This window comes from Protomyctophum parallelum (genome assembly GCF_964188405.1).
Source record: "Protomyctophum parallelum genome assembly, chromosome: 1".
In the NCBI taxonomy this organism is placed as follows: Eukaryota; Metazoa; Chordata; class Actinopteri; order Myctophiformes; family Myctophidae; genus Protomyctophum; species Protomyctophum parallelum.
The window spans coordinates 16,308,010-16,335,368 of record NC_139697.1 but is presented as its reverse complement, the minus strand read 5'-3'; the positions used below and the strand labels follow the sequence as shown (position 1 = coordinate 16,335,368).

At 42.1% G+C, this 27,359-nt stretch overlaps 1 pseudogene across 1 annotated transcript in view; it reads right to left on the bottom strand.

Moving 5' to 3' along the window:
• The window catches only part of LOC310860415 (engulfment and cell motility protein 1-like), a 19,564-nt pseudogene extending 799 nt beyond the window's left edge, over positions 1–18,765 (bottom strand). Inside the window, exon 1 of the transcript XR_014571069.1 lies at positions 18,639–18,765. The product of XR_014571069.1 is annotated as an engulfment and cell motility protein 1-like (transcript). The remainder of the gene's footprint in view (positions 1–18,638) is intronic.
• Between the last annotated feature and the right edge of the window lie 8,594 nt (positions 18,766–27,359).

The following is a 27,359-nucleotide window of genomic DNA, read 5'->3' as shown; positions in this document are numbered from 1 at the left end:
ACACGCACACGCACACACACACACACACACACACACACACACACACACACACACACACACACACACACACACACACACACACACACACACACACACACACTATAAACACAACACGAGATATATATCTAGATAGCTATAAACACAACATGAGATATATATCTAGATAGCTATAAACACAACACGAGATATATCTAGATAGCTATAAACACAACATGAGATATATATCTAGATAGCTATAAACACAACATGAGATATATAGCTAGATAGCTATAACACAACATGAGATATATATCTAGATAGCTATAAACACAACATGAGATATATATCTAGATAGCTATAAACACAACATGAGATATATAGCTAGATAGCTATAAACACAACACGAGATATATAGCTAGATAGCTATAAACACAACACGAGATATATATCTAGATAGCTATAAACACAACACGAGATATATATCTAGATAGCTATAAACACAACACGAGATATATAGCTAGATAGCTATAAACACAACACGAGATATATAGCTAGATAGCTATAAACACAACATGAGATATATAGCTAGATAGCTATAAACACAACACGAGATATATATCTAGATAGCTATAAACACAACACGAGATATATAGCTAGATAGCTATAAACACAACACGAGATATATAGCTAGATAGCTATAAACTAAGGCTGTCAAAAATAACGCGTTAATGGCATTAATCAATTGCGTTAATTAATTGCGTTAAAATATTTAACGCAATTAACGCATGTTAGTGTTCCCCCTAACATGCGCCCGTGCGCGCGGCTCAGGAACGTCCAGAGCATAACAAATCTGTCACTGTGTAGCACACAGTCATGATTGAACAACGCCAGAGAGATAGCTTGTGTATTGTAGTTTGGTTGCAAAGTGGTTTGATTCTGTAACTCTGTTGCGTTACTTTGTCTGCCTAGCAAAGCCCCATTAGGCTACACTGCACACACACACACACACACACACACACACACACACACACACACACACACACACACACACACACACACACACACACACACACACACACACACACACACACACACACACACACACACACACACACACACACACACACACACACTACTAGTGTTAGCTATCAGCGCGCTGCAAGAATCACTCGGGTCCGTCACAACTTGTGGACATTTTGAAAATGCCATTAATGTTTGTCCGGCTGGTTTCGTTTTGTCCTACGCGATTACGTGAATCAGCATGGCTGCGCCTGCAGTAGGCTATTACCAAAACAAACACATGGTACTTTTGTGTCGCTCATGGAAAGCAACTGGAAACGACCATGGATATATTAAAGACAGTTCTCCTGTGCTGCTGTGCACCGCGGAGATAATGCGCAACTCCAGGTACGAACCAAAACACTGACTGAAGCTGATTCACGACTAACTATCTCCAGACTAGTCCTGCAGTCCCGCAATGAAGGAGAGACAATCTCGCCTCTCACTACAGTCCACTACAATGCCATTCTAGCCTTAAAACCTACATTTATATGTTATTCAATAATTACTTTAGCGCAAAATATAGGCTTTTCTAAACCAAGCCCTGTTTCCAAAAATGCTTATGTGCCATTATTGTATTTTGTGAATTTCAATTAACTATAGTCTACAGTTTAACCCATTGCTTCTCAGCTATTTTAATTTCAAGGACCCCCAAATTAAATTGATAGAAAGTAGCCTAGGCCATTTTATTATGATTTTCATCTCTGGACTGGGACTCCAGTCTCCATTCATCCATCCATCCATCTTCAACCGCTTATCCCTAGTCGGGTCGCGGGGGCAACAGCTCCACCAGAGTGTTCCAGACTTCCCTCTCCAGAGCAACATTAGTGACTTCCTCCTGGGGGACCGCAGTCTACATGGCCAAAAGCCAGTGTTGATTTAACTCAAAGTGTAGGCTAGGCCTACAAATGCTCACATCACATCATGTCTATACTAAATGCATTAGAAAACAAAAATCATTCAAAAACAAATGTATATCCGCTTTCTGTCATTTATATTTCCATTTCCACAACAATAAACAGGAAAACATGGCATATTTTGGACATAGTTCGAATGGTGATTAATCATGATTAAATTAATTTTGAAGCTGTGATTAATCTGATTAAAATTTTAATCATTTGACAGCCCTACTATAAACACAACATGAGATATATAGCTAGATAGCTATAAACACATGAGATATATATCTAGATAGCTATAAACACAACATGAGATCACAACACTGGTATCGGTATTCAGTATCGGTATCGGCTAACACAGAAATTGTGGTATCGTATCGGAAAGGAAAAATCACACCCATGTGAACTGAGTGGTTCCCCCCCCCCCTCTCTCTCTCTCTCTCTCTCTCATTAGCAGGCAACAGTGCAGCACTATCCCTCTCTCTGTTTCTGGCACAACAACGCCCCTACTGGTACTAGTCATATACTGGTGCTCATTAACCAACACATAGGTAGGTGAACACGAACATTGCTGTTCCTTGGAGTTGTTGCACCACTCAAAAAGTGTATCGGGACATCCCTAGCAATGATATATCATTGACATGATTTCTCATGCCAATGAAGCCCTTTGAATTGAATTGAGTGGATCTACAGTACAAGCTCACAACATTCCCCCATTTTGAGCTTGTAGGTCTGCTATTTTTGAAAAATCGAAGAACGACTGACATGGAAACATAGCTTTTACAGAAAACTGTCAGGATTTAGAATTTTTTTTTTTAATCTGATCTCAGGTCAGAATGGGTTAAGCACAACATTTACAGCATCTACTGAATGAATTACTGGTATTTTTCTGGTTCCTCAAATTATAGGTGAAGTTCTCTGTAAGCCTCTTGGCTTCTTAACTTCTCCTGCACAATGTTACCATTAACATTACGTGTTGTGTGTACCTTTCTTCTGGTTTTACCTTTGTATGTGCTAATAAATAAAAACCTAAAAGCTAACGTTTTTCTCCCCCCCCTAAACGCCTGCTTATTGGAGGGACAAAAACAAGGGACATTAAGACCCCAAACAGATGACTCATCAGTCATCAGGCAACGAGTCAACAAAATGGAGTCACTGCCATAAATCATGACGAGTGTGGTTTCCTCCTGTGGGAGGGGGGGGGGGGGGGGCTGGGGGGGGGTCTTGGCTTGTCGACTGACAGCCGTGACTGGCGAGGAGGGTACGGGGGGGGGGAATGCCCATGGGAACGGGCTGGACTGCACTGGCATGGCATGGCATGTCAGCCTGGCTGGCAGCGCCCCCTCGGTGCCCCAAAGCCTGGCACTCTCCGACGCGATGGCGTTCCAAGGCGGGCAACGGGCCGGGCTGAAGGGGGGGGGGGGGGGGAGGGGGGGTTCGACCGTGGTGGGAAAAAATGTACGACAGTATCGGCATCAAAATGTACTTAAAAGTAATAAAAGTACAAGTACTTCTATTGCAGAATGTCAAGTTCAACATGTGTACAAAGTCTATTGAAAATAGATCGTCACAAAGAGTGGCATCTCAACACGTTTGTGTGTGAGTTTGTAGACATGTAGTCTGCTGTGTCCGCTATAGTTTTATAGCTTTATTTAACCAGTAAACAAAAACACATTGAGACAGAGTCTCTTTTACAAGGATGTGAACTGGCCAAGAGACAGAAGCAAAATGACACTTCAATGCTTTTTTATGTGATGTATTCCCATGCTTTTTTTGTTCTTGCTTAACCCATTCTGGGCGGGAACCCATTTTGGTGTTAGCATCTGATAGATATATTTGGTCTAGTTTGTGGGTGAATGCTCTTTTGACCTTTTGACCTTTTAAGCTAATTGCCCTGTGACTGACATTTGATGTCCGGCTGTCCCACTGACGTTAAAATAGTATGGTTCTGGCCCTGCCGGAGTCTCGATAGTAATACTTTTCCCTAGCCAGCGTTGGTAGATAAGAATTGTTTTTGTTTTCGTGGGCCATAACACCCAGCCTCTGTGTTTTTGCCCTTGAAGGTTAGTATTCGCTCTAACAGACTGGTAAACTGCACTCAATGACGTTCTGCCTTGTCACCTGATTCCACTAACTGATATTCATATCAGGACTATCTCTGCCCCGTGAGATATTTTCTGTATGCAATATTCAGTGACGTCTGGCATTATCTGTCCATTTGTTAACAAATATGTTTTTTAACCTTGTTGTTCAACACATTGTCCGGTGTATTGATTACGGTATGCTATATCAACCATGTTTAATTGAACATGGTCAGAGATCGTTGTGAAACGCTGTCCGGATGACATGTCTTCTTCTCTCCCGGAACAATGGTGAATATATCTGATCGAACCTCCCTCTAAGTTCTGCTTGTCTGAGTTCTCTTTCTTGTGTCCGTCAATTCATTCTAAGGTATATTGGTTAACTCTGTTATACTCTGACTTTTACTCATTATAGCCTAAAAGGTTTTTATAACCATTTCTGTAAAGTTACAAGCCCTCTGCTTCTATTCTGGTAAAGAGTATTTATGGTACTTAGATTACTTTCTAAAGTATTTATTCACTTCCGGTGCTCCGGAGCTCTCTCTAGCTCTCAAGCTATCGATCCTAAGCTATTGTTTAATATTATTAATACAGTCCTATACAGTCCTATACAGTCCTTACATAGTATCATTATTTTAAAGATGGATTCCATTTAAAATTATCCATCATTTGGTCCAATCTTGCCTCCTTTAACGAGTTTAAGCCTAAATTTTGTTAGCTGCTCCGAAAAGAAACAAAACCAGTCCTATATAGATTCACTTCCTCATATTCACTTGACACACACAAGGAAGAAATCAGACGGGAACAATTTTTTTGAGCATGGAGTTTTCTTTTGATCAGTGTTTGCCATTGTATCGGAATGCATGTCATCAGATTTCGACGGACAAGCGACTTTTTTATTTTGGGGTCCGTGAACGGCTCACGGCTCAACAGTAGTGAGCACTTCATGGACCTCTCACGGATCTGTGGACAAGCGATCGACGCATGGGGTTTCACAAGCCTGCCTTGTCCAGGGTCGGACGCTTCTCCACAGAACCAACCCTCCTCCCGGCTGTCTCTCTACCGCTGGCTCCGGACAGTGATTGTCTGCTTCTGTTACGATACAAGTTAAGTAAATCAATGCTTGATCTCTTTCTCTGTCTTTCTTTAGATTATACTGTCATTATAATTCTTCCCCTGATAAACACCTCGAGCAGCGAGGCATTCATTTTACCTTAGCAACTTAAGACAAAGTAGCGGAACTTTTTTATCATGTCATAAATTATTTTAACATGGTCTGTTTGGGGATCGGAACTAGATATATCTACTTTCCAGCACTCGATTTAGAACGATCGCTTCATTGTGTGCGGGAAATGTATATATAATATTTATTCTTGCTTTCTCCTCCGAGTCGACACGGAGCGATCAATGCAAGGGTAAATTTTCTACCTTATAACGGTCCATAAACAGACTGGTGTTCATTCACATGCTTTTCCCAGTGCGTAGCACTAATTAATTCATTAAATTTTTTTAACATCCCAAAACAATATAAGATTATTAATACCATAATTAAATTTGACTATTTAATTCCCATTGTTTTTAAATTAATAATAGCTCTTTTTAAATCCATTAGTGTCTGTGTGTGGTTGAAAGGACACTCCCTACTTTAGAGGGTGCTGTTATCTCTGGAATGTCAGTGGGAGGCGTGGGGGTGTGTGTGAATCCTGTGCCGGTGGTGTGTATATTGTGTGTGTGTGTGCGTATGCGTGTGTGTGTGCGTGCATGTTTCTCCCTCCCAGTCTTAGTGCACGTGTGTGTGTGCTTGTCCAATTATTAGGTGCTAGGAAGGGTCCCAAGTTTGTTTTGTTCAATTTATTTCCTGCTAATTGAATGGTCACAATATCCTATCTTGACCATGACCATTCAACAGTGTAAACTCTTAGTTATTCTCCCTTTAGAATGTTTTCCCCTTAAAGGATCATTTCACCATTTTCCAAAGCGAACAGATCACACTGTTCTTTGATATATCTGTCTCTCTCTCTCTGTGTTTGCATGTGTGCGTGAGTGAGGAACATTTCACTTTACATCTGGTACAACTCTCCACTGAGTTCTACATTTAATATTACATTATTAAGAAATATAGGATCATGACGACAATTACTGTCAGACCCCGATTCCACCATTTCTCAAGTATAGCCTCCATTCTACCAAAACCCAACTAAATAACATTTAATATTTCATTTTTACGTTAGGTAAACTTCCCAGTATTATTAATTAATTTATTTAAATGTATTTATTTTATTGACATTTATTTTTACATTTTTATTTTTTATTTATTTTTATTTTTATTTTATTTTTCATTAAAAAAATAAAAAAAAAAAAATCTTTTGGAATATTTTAATTTTGATTTTAATTTTGAAATATTTCAATTTCAATTTCAATTTCAGTTTCAATTTCAATTTTAATTTTAATTTTAATTTTAGATTTTCGCTTTTGATTTTAAATTGAATTTATTTTATTTTATTTTTTAATTTGAATTCTTTATGTTGACAATTCAGGTGCTATAGTCTATAGTACTAACAACAAACAAAAAAACAAACAAACAGATGTCACAGTTAGTCTTGATATCTCACTCAATTAGTTAAAACAAGTGATTATTATTCTATTTTTATTTGTACTTTCTTAAAGTCCAGTGTACAGACTTCATGTGTCAAACTGTTCACTGTGGTAACAGAATACTTTCTCTTTCTCTTTGCCCTCTATCCTTGGTCATTCGGAGACGTGCTCTCCCTCCCTATACTGTTGAATTCCTGGAGCGCTACTAGATTTCACAGTACAACCCGTTTTCATTTTCTCTGTGATTCTCACATTTATTGTTTACTTAGAATAGTAGCACAACTAGTTTATCAGTAAATTAGTGTGCCAATTTAGGGGTGAATAGATCAGTCTGTTCATCCAGGCCTTCAGAATAATCAGTTATTCCTGAAAGCAATCATAACATGTGAACGATCAGTCGTTTACATACTTTACAAAACATGTGTATTGATCAGTCAACCACATACTTTTAATCCCCCAGAATAGATCAGTTTGTTCTGGGAGGCATACAGTTTATCAGTGAATTGGTGTGCCAATTTTGGGGTGAATAGATCAGTTTGTTCATCCAGGCCTTCAGAATGATCAGTTATTCCTGAAAGCAATCATAACATGTGAACGATCAGTCGTTTACATACTTTACAAAACATGTGTATTGATCAGTCAACCACATACTTTTAATCCCCCAGAATAGATCAGTTTGTTCTGGGAGGCATACAGTTTATCAGTAAATTGGTGTGCCAATTTTGGGGTGAATAGATCAGTTTGTTCACCCAGGCCTTCAGAATGATCAGTTATTCCTGAAAGCAATCATAACATGTGAACGATCAGTCGTTTACATACTTTACAAAACATGTGTATTGATCAGTCAACCACATACTTTTAACTACCCCAGAATAATCAGTTATTTCTGGGAGGCATACAGCTCAATACCAGCTAAGACATCATTTTGTGCATAACATGTGAACGATCAGTCGTTTACATACTTTAACATGTGTCGTTCGGATTCAACGGTCGTCAGACCATAAAAAGTGCATTTTTGCGGAACGCTCAGGAGAAATATAATATCTATATAAATATTGGTTATTTTGATAAAGACCAGGCCCTCAGGAGAAATATGAATATGTATATATATATATATTTTTTAAGATACCTTTCTCTTTCTGCCTTTCATCTGCCCAGTGCACATGCGCAGGTGTTAGAACCAGTTTGAAGTGTTTGTCAGAATTATTATTTTATTGTATTATTTTATGTTTTATTTTTATTTTTTTCATTTCATTCACCAGTTTGTTCTTTGTTTTATCTGTTTTATCTCCAGATACGGACTTCTGTGCGGGTCGTGTTCAAGGGACAAACCGACGGAATTTCGACTTCCACAAAATACGAGGGAGATTGTTCGGCTGGTCTGACTTCTCTTCATTTGTCTGATTGCTCTGTTGATTGTGGACGTCGACATTCCATCCTTGTACAAGGTTTGACACTTGATCCCGACCCAACTCAGAACCGTCTGAATTCACTATGGTTAGGCCCAACCCCCAGAACAGTTTGCCCTAATCAGTTGCCCATAGATTTCCCATATGGAACAAATTTATTCCACTCACGTTTCACCAGACATTTTTTGTTTTCGTTTCACCATTTTTTTGTTTTCATGTTGTATGTGGTTTATTGAATGTTTTTCTTTTCTGTTTGCTAATATCTGCTTCCCAAGACATGTTCCCCTAATATTCCCTTCTCCCCACAATTAAATAAATATTAGGTAATTTTGATTTGATTTGATTTAATATTTACTGTTATAACCATTCCATTTCATCATAAGATCTGAGAGCCCATTACATAGATTATTTGAACTGATTTATCCCATCTTTGGGACCATCTAAATTTCATTCCATTATAATTCTTTATCCCACCTCATCATATTTTGATTATTTTAAATTTCATATTGGATTCATATTTCCCCTATATTGGAATATCCCCCCTGTAAACAGTTAACTTTATTTTCCCCATAACATAACCTATTATCCCAGAACCACCCCTTTCACCTTAAATTGAGTTTAATAAATAGGAACACCTACCTCTCCATTTTATTTTTTTGGTTTTTATCATCATGAGTTTAATTGGACTAGGCATTAATCTCCCCGGAATCACTTGATTCTATATTTTGACCTTTATATGGTACTAAGGGACTCCCAAAGACATTGTTGCGACATCGCGCTGGAGCGCATGAATAATATCACCATCGGAATACCCCGTTTCCCCTCTCCAAGCTCTTGAACCATGTGACGCCATATCAGTATCGCCCACATGGCGGTTTGCAGAGAATGTATCTGTGAACCTGTCATTAGGGGGGGGGGGGGGAAGGGGCGAAGAATCAGAAGAACTAGGGCATGCAGTCCGCTCCGACTAAGAGCTGGTTGACTGTCCAAAAGAACTCTCGCAGATTCAGTTCTGACAACGAACTGATGGCGAGCCAGAAGAACTGCTCTAAAAATGAACACTCATGTGGTCAAAAATGACACATCTCGCCGGCCAGGCCTTGGCTGCAACGGTTTGCTGGGTTGGTTGCCAATCCCGAAGATATCACCACCATCATCATCAAGAAAGAAAAGCCATTCTTTCTCTTTCCCAAAGTACCATCTAAATAAGGATTTTATGCCTAGTAAAGTTGAAATCATTGTGTTTTTTTTTTTTTTTTTTCATTGTTCCTGTTGCCATTCTGTTCCTGTTTGATTCATTGTTAAAGTAAAGTTTCCCCTGAGGATTTGATATTGTCAAAGGTCACGTGACCATTCGCCCACAAAATGCGATGGGGTTGATAGATATATTTGGTCTAGTTTGTGGGTGAATGCTCTTTTGACCTTTTGACCTTTTAAGCTAATTGCCCTGTGACTGACATTTGATGTCCGGCTGTCCCACTGACGTTAAAATAGTATGGTTCTGGCCCTGCCGGAGTCTCGATAGTAATACTTTTCCCTAGCCAGCGTTGGTAGATAAGAATTGTTTTTGTTTTCGTGGGCCATAACACCCAGCCTCTGTGTTTTTGCCCTTGAAGGTTAGTATTCGCTCTAACAGACTGGTAAACTGCACTCAATGACGTTCTGCCTTGTCACCTGATTCCACTAACTGATATTCATATCAGGACTATCTCTGCCCCGTGAGATATTTTCTGTATGCAATATTCAGTGACGTCTGGCATTATCTGTCCATTTGTTAACAAATATGTTTTTTAACCTTGTTGTTCAACACATTGTCCGGTGTATTGATTACGGTATGCTATATCAACCATGTTTAATTGAACATGGTCAGAGATCGTTGTGAAACGCTGTCCGGATGACATGTCTTCTTCTCTCCCGGAACAATGGTGAATATATCTGATCGAACCTCCCTCTAAGTTCTGCTTGTCTGAGTTCTCTTTCTTGTGTCCGTCAATTCATTCTAAGGTATATTGGTTAACTCTGTTATACTCTGACTTTTACTCATTATAGCCTAAAAGGTTTTTATAACCATTTCTGTAAAGTTACAAGCCCTCTGCTTCTATTCTGGTAAAGAGTATTTATGGTACTTAGATTACTTTCTAAAGTATTTATTCACTTCCGGTGCTCCGGAGCTCTCTCTAGCTCTCAAGCTATCGATCCTAAGCTATTGTTTAATATTATTAATACAGTCCTATACAGTCCTATACAGTCCTTACATAGTATCATTATTTTAAAGATGGATTCCATTTAAAATTATCCATCAGCATCATGTCGTGCTTTACCTATTGAAAAATAGCAGATCTACGAGCTTGTAGGTCTGCTATTTTTGAAAAATCGAAGAACGACTGACATTTTTAGAATCTGATCTCAGGTCAGAATGGGTTAACACTTACAGCACGTAGGACGCCTGAGAACGTCATAGGATAGAGTAGAGTAGAGTTCAAATGACGTGTGAGGACGTCCTAGCGACATCCCAGCGATGCGGGGCGAGATATTAATATTCAGAATTTTTCCTATTTATTTTTTTGGCATTTCGCTTTTCGCTTGCCGTATGCTAACGCTCAGTGCAACTATTAGCTTGTCATTGACTCCCACGTTAGCGAGACGGAAAGAATGACTCGTAGCTCCTAATCCAGGGCGCTCTCCGTGGTGATGAATAGAGCGATATGCTGGCGCTTATTTTCTGCTCCTCATCCGTCTCTCCCGCAAAATATGAACGCTTTTTGGAGCGTAAAACAATATATTAAGATGATCGGGGATGTTGAGGTCACTTTGTAAAGTCAACTTTTTTAGGAAAGTGTTTCCGGTTCATGGCTTTCAAAGTAAAAGCGATCAGACACCTCCGGTATTCTATAGCCTATATTTTGAAGGCAGTCGGCGTACTCAATGTGTTAATCAGACCAGTGTGTGTCCAGTGGAAACCTCGTATGAATCTGATCTCAGGTCAGAATGGGTTAATGTAAATCGCTCTGGATTAAGAGCGTCTGCTAAAATGCCTAAATTGTAAATTGTAATGCTACATATAGTAGTCAAATAGTACAGTCATAATTCACAACGGCCCAATAATACATCCATGACATATACCTCAATAAACCTGTACAAAGTATAGAACGGATCTCCAACAATGCTATAACACGCTTGTCTGGTACAAAGAAGGCTTCTTCTGCCCGTGGGCGACTGATACATTATGCGTGCTCAGGCATGCGCGTCGTCTCGTGGGAGCGTGTTTAGGCATGCGCGTCGTCTCGTGGGAGCGTGTTCAGGCATGCGCGTCGTCTCGTGGGAGCGTGTTCAGGCATGCGCGTCGTCTCGTGGGAGCGTGTTCAGGCATGCGCGTCGTCTCGTGGGAGCGTGTTCAGGCATGCGCGTCGTCTCGTGGGAGCGTGTTCAGGCATGCGCGTCGTCTCGTGGGAGCGTGCGGTTTGCCAGTCATGTAGTCGCCCCAAAAACAGAACAGAGAGAGAACGATGTTTTTTTTGTTTTGCATTACATTGTCAGTGATAATTGAGCGCAGAAGACGTGTCACCCGAGGGTCCGTTTCTAACCCATTTTGGGCGGGAACCCATTTTGGTCGAAGAGCGACTGGCATAGAAGACATTTTTAGAATCTGATCTCAGGTCAGAATGAAAACCGTCAGGATGTAATAGACATTTTTAGAATCTGATCTCAGGTCAGAATGGGCTAAATGAACACGCCACGGTCTGCAGTGCCAGTATACATCCATAGCCAAATCCATCAGAGACCGAATGCTAAGTTGATTAATTTAAACTCCTTCTCCTATCATAAGTATGTATGTGTATACGCTGCACACACACAAGACACGAGAGCTCTTATTTTTAATGTCTTATTTAATGTCTCATATCCATTCCAACTGACAGCTCTGGAGGGCGTAGGGAGAGGCTCAGCGTCGAAAACCCATTCTGGGCGGGAACCCCTTTTGGTGTTAGCATTATGCTATGCTTTAGCTATTGAAAAATAGCAGATCTGCAAGCTCATAGCGCGCCACCGAGTGGCGCGCTACGAGCTTGTAGGTCTGCAATTTTAGAAAATTCCACTGACATAGAAACATAGCTTTTTCAGAAAAGTGTCAGGATGTAGAAGACAATTTTAGAATCTGATCTCAGGTCAGAATGGGTTAAGTAAGGGCTATGATTTATGAACGATCTATTTTATTCCCAAAATGTGGATATTGCATTGATTTATTTTTCTCTCCCCCCCCCCCACCACCACCCCACTTTGAAAAGATTTAAAATGAACCCAAACTAAAACTCCTAAAACTCTATCGTATCTATGCAGTCTATGGGAGAAGATTCACCTTGAGTCTAAAACTCTATCATCTCTATGCAGTCTATGGGAGAAGATTCACCTTGAGTCTAAAACTCTATCATCTCTATGCAGTCTATGGGAGAAGATTCACCTTGAGTCTAAAACTCTATCATCTCTATGCAGTCTATGGGAGAAGATTCACCTTGAGTCTAAAACTATATCATCTCTATGCAGTCTATGGGAGAAGATTCACCTTGAGTCTAAAACTCTATCATCTCTATGCAGTCTATGGGAGAAGATTCACCTTGAGTATAAAACTATATCATCTCTATGCAGTCTATGGGAGAAGATTCACCTTGAGTCTAAAACTCTATCGTCTCTATGCAGTCTATGGGAGAAGATTCACCTTGAGTCTAAAACTCTATCGTCTCTATGCAGTCTATGGGGAGAAGATTCACCTCAAGTCTAAAACTATATCGTCTCTATGCAGTCTATGGGAGAAGATTCAACTCGAGTCTAAAACTCTATAATCTCTATGCAGTCTATGGGAGAAGATTCACCTTGAGTCTAAAACTCTATCATCTCTATGAAGTCTAGGGAGAAGATTCACCTTGAGTCTAAAACTCTATCGTCTCTATGCAGTCTATGGGAGAAGATTCACCTTGAGTCTAAAACTCTATCATCTCTATGCAGTCTATGGAGTTGATTCACCTCGAGTCTAAAACTCTATCATCTCTATGCAGTCTATGGAGAAGATTCACCTCGAGTCTAAAACTCTATCGTCTCTATGCAGTCTATGGAGAAGATTCACCTCGAGTCTAAAACTATATCATCTCTATGCAGTCTATGGGAGAAGATTCACCTTGAGTCTAAAACTCTATCGTCTCTATGCAGTCTATGGGGAGAAGATTCACCTCAAGTCTAAAACTATATCGTCTCTATGCAGTCTATGGGAGAAGATTCAACTCGAGTCTAAAACTCTATAATCTCTATGCAGTCTATGGGAGAAGATTCACCTCGAGTCTAAAACTCTATTGTCTCTATGCAGTCTATGGGAGAAGATTCACCTCGAGTCTAAAACTCTATCATCTCTATGCAGTCTATGGAGATGATTCACCTCGAGTCTAAAACTCTATCATCTCTATGCAGTCTATGGAGAAGATTCACCTCGAGTCTAAAACTATATCATCTCTATGCAGTCTATGGGAGAAGATTCACATTGAGTCTAAAACTCTATCATCTCTATGCATTATATGGGAGAAGATTCACCTTGAGTCTAAAACTCTATCGTCTCTATGCAGTCTAGGGAGAAGATTCACCTTGAGTCTAAAACTCTATCGTCTCTATGAAGTCTAGGGAGAAGATTCACCTCGAGTCTAAAAGTCTATCATCTCTGTGCAGTCTATGGGAGAAGATTCACCTTGAGTCTAAAACTCTATCATCTCTATGCAGTCTATGGGGAGAAGATTCACCTTGAGTCTAAAACTCTATCATCTCTGTGCAGTCTATGGGAGAAGATTCACCTTGAGTCTAAAACTCTATCATCTCTGTGCAGTCTATGGGAGAAGATTCACCTTGAGTCTAAAACTCTATCATCTCTATGCAGTCTATGGGAGGAGATTCACCTTGAGTCTTAGGCTCTTTCCCAATTCCCCCCTTCGCCATGGCCCTTAGCCCTTCCCCTTGCTGATGCACGTTCACGTGAGGAGGAAGGGTTATCTCAATCCTTTTTTGTCCTTTATTATGGAAAAATATTATAATAACCAATATTATTTGAATGTATTAACAATCTGCATTGCCAAAAATATCGCAATCTCTAGCAAAGGTTAACGTTACCTCACGTGAACTAACGATATGACACGGCGTTGCATTCATACAACGTTACCCGTTCATTTGGCGCTTTATTCTTTTTTTATTTATCGCCGGTGCCCCGGTGATACAACTCGGATGCAAGCTAGCTTATTAGCAGGCATCAGTCCGACCCCCCAGACCACGATATGTCAACATTCTGCAGTTTTGGAGCTCTTAAAAGCCGTGAAATAGCCTACTGTACCTACATAACGCTGCCACTGCATAACGTTGGCTACTCACTGCAGTGATAGCTATGGTTTTATCATGACCAATGTTAAACTAATCCCCACAAGTTGAGGGCGGGGCAGGGAAGGGGCGGGGCGGGGCCGTCGCTGCATCCTCTAAACCCGCCGCGGCACCCCGTGTGGTGCGCGCCGGGCGCCTTCTAAGGGGTGCGCGACATGTGAAAAGGCTAATGGTGGTGCTATGGTTTTATTTTAAATGTATAAACCCATTTTGGGCGGGAACCCCTTTTGGTGTTATCATTATGTTATGCTTTAGCTATTGAAAAATAGCAGATCTACAAGCTCATAGCGCGCCACCGAGTGGCGCGCTACGAGCTTGTAGGTCTGCTGTTTTTGAAACAAATCGAAGAACGACTGACATAGAAACATAGCTTTTTCAGAGAACTGTCAGGATGTAGAAGACATTTTTAGAATCTGATCTCAGGTCAGAATGGGTTAACATATTATGCCAATATATGGCAAGTATATGCAGGAATGTAGCCTATGTTGCATATTATTATGCCATATTCAGGGTCATATTATGTGCATATATGTCCACCACCACCACCACCAGATGGTGACATGTTCATATTGCGGTGTTGCCGGAGTACATCTCCCAGCGTCTGCCCCCCCCTCCCTCCCAGTGTGTCGATATAATAATAAGTGAGACGCTCAGAGAACAAAGGCTGAGAAATGTCAACTCTCCAAGGAGACACACGGAGACATGAAAGAGAGGGAGGTGTGTGTGAGTGCGTCTGCGCGCGCGCGTGTGTGTGTGTGTGTGTGTGTGTGGGGCTTAAGGATGTACGCAACGTGATGAAATAAGAAGAAGTGCAGGGGCGAGATGGGAGAGAGAGAGAGAGAGAGAGAGAGGGGTCAGACAGTTCAGAACAGTTGTTCTCAAACTATTTCGTGCCAAGGACCTGCACAGCATGCTATGCATGTATTTGGCATTGTGAGCTTGTAGATCGGCTATTTTGAGCCACCGCCGCCCCTTGATTGATGATGTCACTGTGTACAGTGACAGCCCTCCTCACAGACAGACCCAGTAGACAGAAATGGTACCGTATTATTATGCTAAGTAAGAAAATAGATGAAGTCGTCCTTTACCCACTTTCACTTACAAAATAATGTAATAATGCAATCTACAAGCTCGCAACACGTTGCATTGGCGACGCACTGTGACTTTTGCGTGCATGTAGATGGGCACACGCACGCAACACACGCACACACACACTCCAATGCATGTGCCACAGGAATTAATTTAGCCAAGTGCCGACAGGATATGAGTTATAGATTTTAATGTACATGGACAGCTCTCTAGTGTGTCGGCCAGTCTGGTCTCTCCCTGCTCCAAACGGACCTCCTCTGAGCTTCAGCAACACAAAGACTGATCTCAAGACAGAACCAAACCCCGGTTGGTTCTGTGTCTTTGGCCCACGGACGGAGCCCCACCTAAAATGATTCTGTGCCAGGGACCCCCACCTAAAATGATTCTGTGCCAGGGACCCCCACCTAAAATGATTCTGTGCCAGGGACCCCCACCTAAAATGATTCTGTGCCAGGGACCCCCACCTAAAATGATTCTGTTCAGGGACCCCCACCTAAAATGATTCTGTTCAGGGACCCCCACCTAAAATGATTCTGTTCAGGGACCCCCACCTAAAATGATTCTGTGCCAGGGACCCCCACCTAAAATGATTCTGTTCAGGGACCCCGACCTAAAATGATTCTGTTCAGGGACCCCCACCTAAAATGATTCTGTTCAGGGACCCCCACCTAAAATGATTCTGTGCCAGGGACCCCCACCTAAAATGATTCTGTTCAGGGACCCCCACCTAAAATGATTCTGTGCCAGGGACCCCCACCTAAAATGATTCTGTGCCAGGGACCCCCACCTAAAATGATTCTGTGCCAGGGACCCCCACCTAAAATGATTCTGTTCAGGGACCCCCACCTAAAATGATTCTGTTCAGGGACCCCCACCTAAAATGATTCTGTGCTGACCCCATAAAGAATAGTATAAAGTCGGGTTAAAGAGGTTAATACATGTTTTGTAATAACTAAGTTGTGCTTAGTTCTTTTCCATCATTGGTAGAGGCTAAATGGTCTCTCTCTCTCTCTCTGCTGACAGCAGTCTGTGAAAATGTGATATTAGGCTGATCCGTCTGCTGAAATGTATCTCTCCCCCTCCACATCCTCTAGCAATGTACCACGGCCAACACACACACACACACACACACACACACACACACACACACACACACACACACACACACACACACACACACACACACACACACACACACACACACACACACACACACACACACACACACACACACACACACACACACACACACACACACACACACACACACACTAAATGGAGTCCACCTCCCAGTACAAACAGAAGCAGGGCAGCTCTCAGTACAATACAGCATCAGCACCATGGACAGTTCCATGGACAGTTCCATGGACAGCTCTCAGTACAATACATCATCAGCACCATGGACAGTTCCATGGACAGCTCTCAGTACAATACAGCATCAGCACCATGGACAGTTCCATGGACAGCTCTCAGTACAATACAGCATCAGCACCATGGACAGTTCCATGGACAGCTCTCTGTACAATACATCATCAGCACCATGGACAGTTCCATGGACAGCTCTCTGTACAATACTGCATCAGCACCATGGACAGTTCCATGGAGCGCCGCTTTGTTTCGGTTCTTCCAATACTAGTTTATAGTCTCAACCAGTCGCTGCGAGTTGGAATACAGAGAAGATGGATTTACCAAACAAACGATTCCTAGAATCAGAACTAAAAAACATCGCTAGAATGCTAGGATGCAACATTTTGTAGAATCGTCCTCAGGTCTAAATGGGTTAAATAAGACATTAAATGAGAGTTCTCGTGTCTAAGTGTGCAGCGTACACACTTATTGTGGTAACTTCACATAAAGAGAGGCACAAACTCAGTGTTTATGTCTTTGATGCTTTATCTCAGATTTGCAGAGCAAACAATACAGAAACCACGTGGGAAAACATAAAATAAATAAACAAAATGATACGGATGATGGATGGATATACAAAACGATCATTACACCACACTAAACTAAATAATCAGAACGCCTCTGGCCGAGAGGAAACAGTTTGGTTTATGCCGTGTTTTCCCCGTTTTACACACACGCGCACACACACACACACACACACACACACACACACACACACACACACACACACACACACACACACACACACACACACACACACACACACACACACACACACACACACACACACACACACACACACACACACACACACACACACACACACACACATTTTTCAAAAAATAGCAGACCTACAAGCTCGTATCGCGCCACTCGGTGGCGCGATATGAGCTTGTAGATCTGCTATTTTTAAATAGCTAAAGCATAACATGATGCTGACACCAAAATGGGTGCCCGGTCAGAATGGGTTAAAACCTAACAGGTGCTAAATCCTCCTCTGACCCTCACTGGACGGCTGCTCGTTTACCGCTGCTCTCCCCGTCTAATTAACAAGACCGTTTACTGGCCACGTCTCGTCACATGTGATCAAGGGCTCCTCCGGAATGTCTGACATTTATCTTGTGCGTGCGTGTGTGTCTCTTCGTACATCTTTGTACAGTGCTCAGTGTGTGTCAGTGTTGTTTTCGTCGACTAAAACTAAGACGAAAAATGTTCGTCGACTACCTTTTTCCACTGACAAAAACAAATGGAAACTAAATGAAAACTAAGCTACGATGACTAAAACTCAGACTAAATATACTGACAATTTCGTCGACAAATAAAAACTAGACTAAAATGTTAGGAAGGGACTAGTGGACAAGAGATCCAGTATAAGTCATTTTACTCTTGGTTGCATGCTGAAAATAGCTGATTTACAAGCTCACAACGCGTCGCGTTGGGAGCTTGATCGGCTTGTAGATCGGTGTAAAAACACTCATTACGACGGCATCAAGGCCCACCAAAACACATTTTAGTCGACTAAATCACCTGTAGATTTAGTCGACTAAAATCTTATGACATTTAGTCGACTAAAACTAGACTAACACTAAGACATTTCCAGGTGACTAAAATGTGACTAAAACTAAATTAAGTTTCAGTCCAAAGACTATTACTAAACTAAAATAGAAATTTGCTGCCAAAAACAACACTGGTGTGCGTGCGTGCGAGCTTGTGTATACCTTGTCTCCTGCGGCTACTGATCTTCCTGAAGCAGGTGCCTTCACACAGCCTGTTGAGCCTCTGCTGTTTGATCAGCTCCATGATCTCTGGCTGGATCTTCTCCCGGAGCTCCCTGCATGAGGACATTGATTGATTGATTGATTGATTGATTGATTGATTGATTGATTGATTGATTGATTGATTGATTGATTGAACAGAACATAATGTCAAGTAGCGCCCAGGATTACATAATTAATTAGACAATAAATTGACACTGGGTGAAAAACTAAATTAGTTACAATTCAGAGAACATGCATCTGACCCACCATAATCAAAAGAACCCCCCTCCCAAAAAAAAAAAGAAAAAAAAAAAGAAAGAAAATACAATACAAAATAATAATAATAAATAAATACAAAATAATAATAATAATAAAAAAAAAAAAAAAAAAAACAAGCTTACAGCTTGTTTCCATTGCAGTCCTTAGTAAGCGTTGTGTATGATGTCATGTAGTGTGGTGCTGTTGAGTGCTGAGTGCATGGAAATGCATAGATGTGCTGATGTGTCCCTATGGGCACGTAATGAAGAAGTCTGAGTGGATGCGTGGGTGTACCTGCCACGCAAAGTGCATACGCATGCACGCTCACGCACACACACACGCACACACACACACGCATATTACGATAAAATGGTGAGGTCATCAACATTTTTATGCCGTGATTTTACGAACGAACGAATCCACAAGTTACGGTTCTCATTAGTTCACATGCAATATACATCTGACAGCATGCATGTTCCTGTGGACTGTTATACCGTATTACCGTATAATAACCGTACATCTGACAGCATGCATGTTCCTGTGGATTGTTATACCGTATAACTTATACGGTAGGTAGGCCGGTAGGTAATGCACCGCAACCCAAGAGGCTTCACGCACACTGTAGCACTCTGTAGGGTGGAAACCTCATATGACCCAAAACTATAGGGATGTCCCGATACACTTTTTTCATTTCCGATATCTGTGTTAGTCGATACCGATACCAGAGAACAATATAATAATAAAAAAAGAAAGAATTTCTAATCACCGACCGGGAATAGTGTTTATAGCTATCTAGCTATATATCTCATGTTGTGTTTATAGCTATCTAGCTATATATCTGGTGTTGTGTTTAGAGCCATCTAGATATATATCTGGTGTTGTGTTTAGAGCCATCTAGCTATATATCTGGCGTTGTGTTTATAGCTATCTAGATATATATCTGGTGTTGTGTTTATAGCTATCTAGCTATATATCTCGTGTTGTGTTTATAGCTATCTAGATATATATCTGGTGTTGTGTTTCTAGCAGACTCCTCATTCAAATGTGGACTTGCAGATCGGGACATCTCTACCCAAAACTGTTACTTTCAAAAATAGCACGAGCAGATCTACGAGCTCAAAATGTGTCTCTTCGCGCCCATTTAAAGCTTTAAAGCGGATCTGCTATTTTTGAGACGTTTTACGTGGCAATGTAGTACGATCAATTATCTGGGTATTGATTTAGGATAGGAGAAAACCCACACAAAACGGAGATATGGAGATAGGAGGTTTCTGCCTGACAGCAACGATGTACTGTACAGGAAGGTATACTGTATGTGGGGAAACTACACACGCTGCATGTGCTCAGGGCTCGTCAAAGGCTCGTTAAGCGAACATCTGCATGCTCGTCTCCTGACTATTTGATGTGCATGGTGGTGGTGGTGTAGGAATGCTAAGCACAGCATCCATTATGCAGTCAACTCTCCTAGAGCTGTGCTCTCTCTCTCTCTCTCTCTCTCTCAGTATGTTTCACATGCTGTCTCTCTCTCACAGTATGTTTCACATGGTGTCTCTCTCTCTCTCTCAGTATGTTTCACATGCTGTCTCTCTCTCTCTCAGTATGTTTCACATGCTGTCTCTCTCTCAGTATGTTTCACATGGTGTCTCTCTCTCTCTCAGTATGTTTCACATGCTGTCTCTCTCTCTCAGTATGTTTCACATGGTGTCTCTCTCTCAGTATGTTTCACATGGTGTCTCTCTCTCTCTCAGTATGTTTCACATGCTGTCTCTCTCTCTCTCAGTATGTTTCACATGGTGTCTCTCTCTCTCAGTATGTTTCACATGGTGTCTCTCTCTCTCTCAGTATGTTTCACATGCTGTCTCTCTCTCTCAGTATGTTTCACATGCTGTCTCTCTCTCTCAGTATGTTTCACATGCTGTCTCTCTCTCTCTCTCAGTATGTTTCACATGCTGTCTCTCTCTCTCTCAGTATGTTTCACATGGTCTCTCTCTCAGTATGTTTCACATGGTGTCTCTCTCTCACAGTATGTTTCACATGGTGTCTCTCTCTCTCACAGTATGTTTCACATGGTGTCTCTCTCTCAGTATGTTTCACATGGTGTCTCTCTCTCTCTCAGTATGTTTCACATGGTGTCTCTCTCTCAGTATGTTTCACATGGTCTCTCTCTCTCAGTATGTTTCACATGGTGTCTCTCTCTCTCAGTATGTTTCACATGGTGTCTCTCTCTCAGTATGTTTCACATGGTCTCTCTCTCTCAGTATGTTTCACATGCTGTCTCTCTCTCTCACAGTATGTTTCACATGCTGTCTCTCTCTCTCTCAGTATGTTTCACATGGTGTCTCTCTCTCTCAGTATGTTTCACATGGTGTCTCTCTCTCTCTCAGTATGTTTCACATGCTGTCTCTCTCTCTCAGTATGTTTCACATGCTGTCTCTCTCTCTCAGTATGTTTCACATGCTGTCTCTCTCTCTCAGTATGTTTCACATGCTGTCTCTCTCTCTCTCAGTATGTTTCACATGCTGTCTCTCTCTCTCTCTCAGTATGTTTCACATGGTCTCTCTCTCAGTATGTTTCACATGGTGTCTCTCTCTCTCTCAGTATGTTTCACATGGTGTCTCTCTCATAGTATGTTTCACATGGTGTCTCTCTCTCTCACAGTATGTTTCACATGGTGTCTCTCTCTCAGTATGTTTCACATGGTGTCTCTCTCTCTCAGTATGTTTCACATGGTGTCTCTCTCTCAGTATGTTTCACATGGTCTCTCTCTCTCAGTATGTTTCACATGGTGTCTCTCTCTCTCAGTATGTTTCACATGGTGTCTCTCTCTCAGTATGTTTCACATGGTCTCTCTCTCTCTCAGTATGTTTCACATGCTGTCTCTCTCTCTCACAGTATGTTTCACATGCTGTCTCTCTCTCTCAGTATGTTTCACATGGTGTCTCTCTCTCTCTCAGTATGTTTCACATGGTCTCTCTCTCAGTATGTTTCACATGGTGTCTCTCTCTCAGTATGTTTCACATGCTGTCTCTCTCTCTCAGTATGTTTCACATGGTGTCTCTCTCTCTCAGTATGTTTCACATGGTGTCTCTCTCTCAGTATGTTTCACATGCTGTCTCTCTCTCAGTATGTTTCACATGGTGTCTCTCTCTCTCTCAGTATGTTTCACATGCTGACTCTCTCTCAGTACGTTTCACATGGTATCTCTCTCTCAGTATGTTTCACATGGTGTCTCTCTCTCTCTCTCAGTATGTTTCACATGCTGACTCTCTCTCTCTCAGTATGTTTCACATGGTGTCTCTCTCTCTCAGTATGTTTCACATGCTGTCTCTCTCTCTCTCTCAGTACGTTTCACATGGTGTCTCTCTCTCTCAGTATGTTTCACATGGTGTCTCTCTCAGTATGTTTCACATGCTGTCTCTCTCTCTCAGTATGTTTCACATGGTGTCTCTCTCTCTCTCTCAGTATGTTTCACATGCTGTCTCTCTCTCAGTATGTTTCACATGGTGTCTCTCTCTCTCTCAGTATGTTTCACATGCTGTCTCTCTCTCAGTATGTTTCACATGGTGTCTCTCTCTCTCTCAGTATGTTTCACATGGTGTCTCTCTCTCAGTATGTTTCACACGGTGTCTCTCTCTCTCTCAGTATGTTTCACATGCTGTCTCTCTCTCAGTATGTTTCACATGGTGTCTCTCTCTCTCAGTATGTTTCACATGGTGTCTCTCTCTCAGTATGTTTCACACGGTGTCTCTCTCTCTCTCAGTATGTTTCACATGCTGTCTCTCTCTCAGTATGTTTCACACGGTGTCTCTCTCTCTCTCAGTATGTTTCACATGCTGTCTCTCTCTCAGTATGTTTCACATGGTCTCTCTCTCTCTCTCAGTATGTTTCACATGGTGTCTCTCTCTCAGTATGTTTCACATGCTGTCTCTCTCTCAGTATGTTTCACATGCTGTCTCTCTCTCAGTATGTTTCACATGCTGTCTCTCTCTCAGTATGTTTCACATGCTGTCTCTCTCTCAGTATGTTTCACATGCTGTCTCTCTCTCTCAGTATGTTTCACATGGTGTCTCTCTCTCTCTCAGTATGTTTCACATGCTGTCTCTCTCTCTCTCAGTATGTTTCACATGCTGTCTCTCTCTCTCTCACAGTATGTTTCACATGCTGTTCTCTCTCCCAACAAATAATAATTTTGACGTCAGGCCTAAATGGGTTAAGTAATAGCCCTGTAATAAGGGGGATAATCAAAGGGGAGTGGGTCATTATTGAGAAATAATAAAGCCCCTCAGGGTGATGAAGACCCCCCACACACACACACACACAGACCCCCCCCCCCCACACACACACACACACACACACACACAGTCACACACACACTACGCGTCAGCTGGGTCAAATCACACTGTCAGGCTTTATTTCTCAATAATGACCCATTGATTATGCCTTTGCTTAATTGCTCATCCCTAAATAGCCTTATGGAGTTGGACGTTTACTGGGATCTGGTGAAGTGGCAAATATTGTACCACTTTTCAAAAGGAAGCGCTGTGGAATCAATAACCCATTCTGAACGGGAACCCATTTTGGTGTTAGCATCATGTTATGCTTTAGCTATTGAAAAATAGCAGATCTACAAGCTCATAGCGCGCCACCGAGTGGAGCGCTACGAGCTTGTAGGTCTGCTATTTTTGAAAAATCGAAGAACGACTGACATTTTTAGAATCTGATCTCAGGTCAGAATGGGTTAATCAGACCAGTGTGTGTCCAGTGGAAACCTCGTATGAATCTGATCTCAGGTCAGAATGGGATAAGGAATTAAGTCTGGGGCCATTGATGTTGCAATCTGCTGGAGACCGCTTTAACCAACTTAGGCCCGACGTCGGAATTTAAAAAAAATGTTTCTGTATCAGTGGTGCTCAATATTTCATGTCAAGGTCCCCAAAATATTATACGTAATATGCATCCCCCCCCCCCCCCCCCCCCTCATCTGAAAATATGTTGTTCCAGGGACCCTCCCAGAAGCAAAGATTTGAGTTAAAATGTTCACTCTGTAATAATATATATATTCAAAGATTTGAGGCACATTTTCACGATTTTTCAAAAGTAGCAGATCTACAAGCTCATAGCTACGAGCTTGTAGATCTGCTATTTTACAATAGCTAAAGTATAACATAATTCTTAGTTAAAACACCAAAAGGGGTTCCCGTCCAGAATGGGTTAAAGCAATATTTAAAGTCTAGCATTAACACTTTCTCTCATAAATGTGACCTCAGCATTTTTGTGAAACTGAAGCTACATGAATATTTCATTAGTCCCCCGTTTATAAGGCCGGGATCATTTGGGGGTTGATGAAGAATTTTGACGTGAAACCAAAGAAATAAGAAGAAAAAATTATTGCTTAGTGGACCGAAAAGTGTGTTTCCAAAAGCTTAGTTTCTAATCAAAATATCGCCTCGATCTAAACGTTTCGAGGAGCATTATAACATAACATTTGCATCTGTTTATAGCCCAACAAGACCCGAGTACAGATTCTACAAATGTCTTCTAAATCATGACAGTTTTCTGAAAAAACCTGCATTTCTTTGACTTTCCTGTGCCGTCTGAAACTTTTCCTCTCTGCACAGTAGTCGATCCGTAGCAGCAGAGCCAGACATCCATTGGCTTTGATTATACCTTTTCTTTGCTTACACGCCACAGGCCACATAATTGGCTCGGAGTTTGATCTCTGCCCTTTCCGATATTGACCCTCTCTCTGTCTCTCTCTCTCTCTCTCTCTCTCTCTCTCTCTCCCTCCCTCCCTCCCTGGTCGGCTGAGAATCGACTGCCACAGAAGGAGCACCCTTTCTTTTCCCGTCCACAAACGATTTTCCGATAGTGCTGCATGACTACTCCATTAAAACGCACACAGCGCACACATTATTCTCCATCGCTGCATGAGGCCTGAATCCAGCGGTGGGTCAGACTAATAATGACTGTCACACTCTTGGTTTGTTCGGGAACACACCCGTCGACCATGGAGCCCCACTTATGGACCCCCACTTATGGACCCCCACTTTTTGAGAACCCCCTAAACTACAGAACATGGAAGTCTGAAGCATGACTCCTACATCTATACCCCTGTGTGGCGCGCAGACGGAAGCACAATGGCCGCCCTTCACGATTCAGACAGACTCGGTGGCGAGGAAGAATGGAAGCGGTTGAGCGAAAAGTCATCTCCTCCGTACAGTATACGGCATACGGTACAATAGATCATGTAAACGCTTCTCCCTTTGTCCCTTTGAATCACATTGTCAAGAGAGAGAGCACTGCTCAGAAACGAGGCTATACATGAAATGCTCGCGCAATTATCCGCAGGCATTTCCTCATGCCTGTTAAGCACGCCTCTCTCTCTCTCTCTCTCTCTCTCTCTCTCTCCCTCTCTTCACACATATTCACAGTGGGGTTCAATAACAGGTCAGGACGGAACATGTAGTCTCCTACATTGCCGCGAACAAAGCCATTGTTAAAACTGCCATTTTCTCCCTGTATCTCAGCACCCGAGGAGAGGAAGAAGTACTCAGATTTACCAAATAGTATCAGAAAGAGCCACTCTATATGAGCTCAGTGGTAGAACAGCTTAGCTTGTATAGGCTGTTAATTTGTCCATCGTCAGGGATAGTTGTGGTTATAATGGAGACAAAGATTTAAATAAAATACAAATCACAGAACTAGAGCAGGACCGATGACAGAATTTTGAGTCCGATTCCTATTCTGATTTCACAGACTCCTAGACCAACTATTACCAATTGGCTTAATGTTTCCATTTGAGAACATTTAACTGACAATTTTAATCGGGACATGTCGACTGCCGATACCGGTGTCGTCAAAATAGTCAGTGTTGATTTCGTCGACTGACGAAAACTAAATGGAAACTAAATAAAAACTAAGCTATGGTGACAATTTCGTCAACAAATAAAAACTAATGAAATGTTAGGAAGGGACTAGCGGACAAGAGATCCAGTATAAGTAATTTTAAAATGAGTTGCATGCTGAAAATAGCCGATCTACAAGCTCACAATGCGTCGCAGCGTCGTCATTACAACGGCATCAAGGCCCACCAAAATACATTTTGTTCGACTAAACCAACATGTACCAATATTTAGTCGACTACAAGTAAACAAACACTAAAACATTCCAGTTGACTAAAATCTGACTAAAATTTTATTAAAACTATTCAAGAGACTATGGGCTCCATTTTCGTCACCGCTAAACCCCTTATCCCTAAACTTCGTGTCACAACGTGTCAATGTAGACTATTGGCTAGTTGAACTACTCTAAAATGTTTTTCAAAATAGTAAAAAAAAAAGGGCAAAGAAGTTTAGGGATAAGGGGTTTAGTGGTGACGAAAATGGAGCCCTATGACTACAACTAAAATCAGAAGGTGCTGCCATAAAAACAACACTGGAAGGATTCCCATCACTATAGTAAATTTTAAAGAAATAAAAAATCCAATAAAGAAATATACATCGCATGGATGCTCCTGGGACGTATCTTCAGTGATGTTTCCTGGTCAACAGGGTTTTGGGTCTTCCAACATCATACCCCTCACTCAGGCGACCCAGCCGGGGTTGATCAAATCCCGACTTACGTCCCAGTAGCTACCCTCGATCAGTCCATCAGGGAATGAGCAAGGCCACACAATCCGTTGCTCCGGAAATACTCTGCCGGGACTGGGAGAACCAAAATCTTGCGCGTGGAGAGACTATGCTCTGTGGGTTGTCTCCTGTCCGGGCCCCTCCTACGTACGTCTCACCAGGTCCACACCTGCTCTCACCAGGCCCAGGACCTGTGCGTTGCACCAGACTCCCAGCACCAGGCACTCCATTCAGGAGTGGTGGATTATAATGGCCCTCCTAAAGGCCTCACCGTGGGTTTGTTGGGCTTCCTCCTCACGGAGGACACAGGCTGGGGCGCTAAACCATACTGCTCACCTCCTTACAGAGAACACAGGCTGGGGCGCTAACCCATACTGCTCACCTCCTTACAGAGGACACAGGCTGGGGCGCTAACCCATACTGCTCACCTCCTTACAGAGGACACAGGCTGGGGCGCTAACCCATACTGCTCACTACCTTACAGAGGACACAGGCTGGGGCGCTAACCCATACTGCTCACTACCTTACAGAGGACACAGGCTGGGGCGCTAACCCATACTGCTCACTACCTTACAGAGGACACAGGCTGGGGCGCTAACCCATACTGCTCACTACCTTACAGAGGACACAGGCTGGGGCGCTAACCCATACTGCTCACCTCCTTACAGAGGAAACAGGCTGGGGCGCTAACCCATACTGCTCACCTCCTTACAGAGGACACAGGCTGGGGCGCTAACCCATACTGCTCACCTCCTTACAGAGGACACAGGCTGGGGCGCTAACCCATACTGCTCAC